The sequence below is a fragment of the Palaemon carinicauda genome, chromosome 7 (assembly GCF_036898095.1).
Source record: "Palaemon carinicauda isolate YSFRI2023 chromosome 7, ASM3689809v2, whole genome shotgun sequence".
Lineage (NCBI taxonomy): Eukaryota > Metazoa > Arthropoda > Malacostraca > Decapoda > Palaemonidae > Palaemon > Palaemon carinicauda.
This window is the reverse complement of record NC_090731.1, coordinates 135956366-135961365: the sequence shown is the minus strand read 5'-3', so window position 1 is coordinate 135961365 and position 5000 is coordinate 135956366.

The window sequence follows — 5000 nt, the reverse complement described above, 5'->3', positions numbered from 1 at the left end:
CTTCCAGATTCCCTTAAACATTCATTGATAAACTCTTAGATAGCAGTAGAATATGTGGTTTTAAAGAACGGCTTGTTTTTCAAGTTCTGAGGTGTGTTTTTCAACCTTCATATTCTTTCTACCTTTTATTTCTACTGCTCTTCCTCAACCCTTTGCCAAGGGACTTTGCATTCCAGATATTCTTGGTTATTTCTTTCATCAAATAGGGTAGTCTGTTACAATATGGTCTCATTGTCTCTTGCTGACAATCCTTGGGACACTAGCGACCCTTTTCCTGTATGAGGAACGAAAGGTCGGTTTCTTTTTCAGTGGGAACTCTTGGATCCGTACCCTTAGGTTTTATCCTTGGCCCATCATATCCTAGCCTCTTTTGTCATTAACTCTTGCTTCTTTTTCATTTGTATATCAACAATAGTAAAGAAAGTGTGTTAATTTTGCATGAAATCATAAACCTAATGCAAAACGTGCAAAAAGGAAATTGGAGTCACTGTCATTGGGATTTTGCAACTGTCTTTCCCCAGTACCAAAGACGTCTGAAGGTTGAAGACCAGTTTTAGATCTGTCCAGAATCATGGAGTGTCTCGAAGTAACCAGAATCTTAATGGAAACTCCTTCAAGTTTTCTGGCCGTCATCCAGAAAGATGATTGGATCTTTCAAATACAGTAGATTTGTATGATTTATATTTTCCCTGACCAATTCGAGATTTCAAGAAATTTCTCCAGTTCAGTTTTTAAGTAAACCAATTCACGTGTCTGTTTTGGGCTGAGTACTCAAAACTCTTCTGAATATTGTATTTGGACGTTCTCCAATCCGAAGAATAGAAGGATTCTTCCTCGTCCGAATTCGGGAGCTGTTATTTGCTACTGATATACATTTTTGGCCATGTAATTTCAATGTCCTCCTAATGGAATAATACTGATATAGTCATCTTATAAAAGACTGAAATCTGCATATTATATAAAGAATCATTCAAAATATAAATAACTATTGCAGTTAATGGTATTAATGTTAGATTTAAATGAGAACACATTTTTTCAATAAAATAATTATAACATCTGTGTGAAATTAATAATTTTATTAAGAAATATAGTATTTAGTCATACAATTTTCATTTCCATCCCTTTCAGGACATTTATTTCATTTTCCATATTACAATTACTACATAATGAAAACTAAATCTTGATATAAGTATTTTGTATACATGAATGAGTATAACTCTATAAGATAGAATCGACCCTATTATTAAGATCTCTAGCATTACTATTTACGTGCATTATAATACGTTTTGTGTATTACTGTATGTATATAACAGCTTTATCAAAATATGAAATCAATAAACAATCGCACAATACTTTTCCTTAGGCGATTAACTAAACTTGCTTCATATTTATTTCCCTAAATTAATTTAATTTACTTTGCATTACTTCAGCACTTTTTGCTGGTAATCTCTATTACTCAATCGTTTTCAGCACAATTTCATAAAGAAACGTCCATGCAGTATTAAAACAATGTTTTTTTCTGCTTTTCTTTTCTTTAAAAGGAAAGCAAGTAAATCTCAATACTTCATTGTTGATTAAATTTTTACTTTTTTATTTAGATAATCTCTAATTCTTTTCATTTATTCATTGCATTTCAACGTATAATGAATTACTATACGGCTGAGAAAATTCATGTAGTATAACTTTCTTTCAAGAGCATTTAAATTAGTATACAGCATACCTGAGTTTTTTTTTTTTTTTTTTTTTTTTTGCAGTGATTCCCATTAAAGTTTGAAGGTTACCTACTCTCTTATCCCTTCTAAAAGTGAAAAGTATACGGTACTCCAAAAGAAGGCTTTAGTTGTCCTTAAGAAAACAAAAGGAAACGAGATACATTGCCTTCCTTGATGTTTAAAACAGGTGTGGTCTAAAGAGGTTACTGGGACTATCCACCTGTTAGTAATATCTTTCACATTATCTCCAAACATATATTCAGTTCAACTTGGAAGCACAAAATTCTTTAGTATTACAAATTTCATAAGTTATTTGCATTTTCCGGTAATATATCACCAGTCTTTCATGTAGAAGTTTTCCCTAGCGAGAGATGGAAATGGTTGTTGAACCTTGGTAACAAGGTAGTTAAGTGATGACCGATATGGGAGTAGCTGGGTTCCTCCCACTCGCCTAAAAGTAACCACTTACTTTTCCTTTGGATACAGACACTAAGAGGAGGAGTGGTTAAGGTTTGGCTCATGGTGAAAGGCTCTGGTGTCTGTATCTAGGAAATTTTCATGAGGGGTAAAACTTATCTTTCCTATGTAAAAAGAATTATGTCTTGATGGGAGAAATGTCTTACGGAATTGATTTGTTTTCGTTCAACACCCTTTACAGCCAAGTTTTAACTTAACTTAGTCAGATTGGACCCTCTGAAAAAAAAAAAAAAAAAAAAAAAAGGTAAAATTGGTGTCAAATTGTGGTATGTTTTTTTTTCATAGAAGTTATATATATATATATATATATATATATGTATATGAGAATTATGAGTGTTGATGCCTTAAAAACAGAAGACATATCTAACGCATCTATCACATAAAAAGATATGCATACGGGCTGCTATCAGTGTCAGTCAACGAAATAAACTTTGATCTATATAAACATAAGTCATTAAGTTGGTATGTCACTTGATTTGTGAATTGTCATTCAAAAAAGTTCTTATAATTGTGCTGGGCAGCTTTGAAGTTGTGGCTGCAGTCCTCTATGTAAGAGAGTTTAATGGTCCTGTAGAAGAAGCTTCCCCAACGCCACCAGGTCCGGCAGTGACATGCTATAATTTCAACAAGTCGTTTTGGGGCCGATTCCTTCATGGGAGTCGGTTGCTGCCTGCCATAATCTAAGAGCATCCAGTAATGCCCAGTTGGTGATTGTAGTCTTGTTTGCTCTCCAGCGCATGACGCCAAGCCAGGGATTGTAAATGTGTTCAATCCAGTTGTTGATGGAGGCTGTCTAATGTTGGAGGTAGTCCTTCATTCTTATCTCCTTTCTGACATAACATCCAGTAGCGTACACTGTCCTCTTGACTGCCAGGTTTCTTGTTTTCTGTGTAGAGGCTGTGGACAAAAGCTTCACAACCAAAGATGACACTCTGACCCATGAGGCCAGTACCTCTGAAAGCACACAAGCTTTTCTGGTAGTCATCATTGGAGCATAGCATTGTGAATGCCTTCTTTTTGCCAAGTCCAGGAAGAGCACTTGAGTCACATCCAGTCAAGGCATGTGTTGGCAGCAAGAAATCACATAGCTGGCTACCGAGCTCAGCAGCCAAAGTGTGGATAGGGATAAATCTGTTCTTGTCCTTAATCCATTCTTAAACCAGAACTCGTTATAATGAAGACTTTCAATTAGAGCAATGCTGAGGAACACAACATCAATGTCTGGTGACTGGAATCATAATCCTGTTGTGAGTCTTTGCTGTATATTTTGCATAGAGAAGCAGTCTAGTCTCTATTTCCTTGTGGTCTGATCTCAGGGACAGGAAATTTTTACAACCCTCTTGCGACACCTGAAGAGCCATCTCACCTACCTTGAAGTACCTGCCAAGCACAATCATCTAACCTCTTTGAAGCTGCTTCTTTGCCATCTGGCACTAGGTGTGTCCTAAGAAGCTATACAAGTTCTTCTTACCTGCACATTGCTAATGTATTTCACCCATTTTTTTTCTTTTCTTTTTTTGGTAATGGGGATGGTGGTCCCCTTATCTTAATATCTAGAGCTGGTGCTTCTCGTCTTCTTGATATTTCTCCGTCTTTGCTAGACTTTTACTTGTACTGGTTGAACTAAACATCGACATGTATGCATCCACACTGGCTGAATGCAACCAAGATGAGCTTGAAGTAATTTTCTGCCAGCTCACCAAGAGTTATTGCATCTCCCTTTTTTATCATATACGCAGAAGCCATGCCATTCATCATGTAGGCACTGTCAATCCGTTAGATTGCCTTGGCAGATTATGTTTTATTTCCATTTTCTTCTCAGGTTCCATCAGAAGTGCACACATTGTCGCTTTTTTGAGAGTGCCAACAGCATGGGAAAGGACCTGTAAAAGGCCATTAAGGATGGAGAAAGCAAAAAGAGGTGAAATGACTGCTCTAAATATCAAGTTAAGAGGACCAATGTCCCAAGTATCAAAATAGCGGGTGAAATATATTGGCAATCTGCAGAAGAAAAAGACCCTCTAAGCCTACTTGGAAGACACCTGGTGCCAGGTGGCACCACAGCAACTACAAAGAGGTCAGATGATTGTGCTGGGAAGGAGCTTTAAGATTAATGAGATGGCACTTTTGTTGACAAAAGAAGGGTGTGGAAATGTCCTGCCCATGAAATCTGATCACGAAGAAGACGCTAGACTACTGCTCTATGCAAAACATAACAGGATTGTGATCAAGTTACCAGACCTTGAGATTATGGTCCTCAGCGTTGCTCTAGTTCAAAGTCTTCGTTATAGCGAGCTTTGGATCAACACTGGAGACAAAAGAAGGGTTATCCTTATCCACACTTGGTTGCTAAGCTCGGGCGCCAGCTATGCGATTCCTTGCTGCCACTATATGCCTTGACTGGAAACGACTCAACTAATCCTCTCTCTGGACTTGGCAAATAAAACTTATTCCTGATGCCGTGCTCTATTGAGGACTATCAGAAAAGGTTGTGTGCTTTGAGAAGCAGTAGTACTGTATCATAGATTAAGACATCATCTCTGGCTTTGAGGCTTTTGTGTACAGCCTCTACCCAGAAGACAAGAAACCTGGCAGTCAAGCAGACAGTGTATGCTACTGGATGTTCTGGCAGACAAGACCTAAGAATGAAGGATTACCTCTAACATCAGAAAACTTGTGTCAACATATGGAGTGAGCAAACTTCAGTCCCTTGTTTAGCATCGGGCACTGGAGAGCAAGCAAGACCCTCTTAGATGATGGCATGCTGCAACTGATTATCACGAAGAAGGAACTGGTATAAAAAAGGACTTG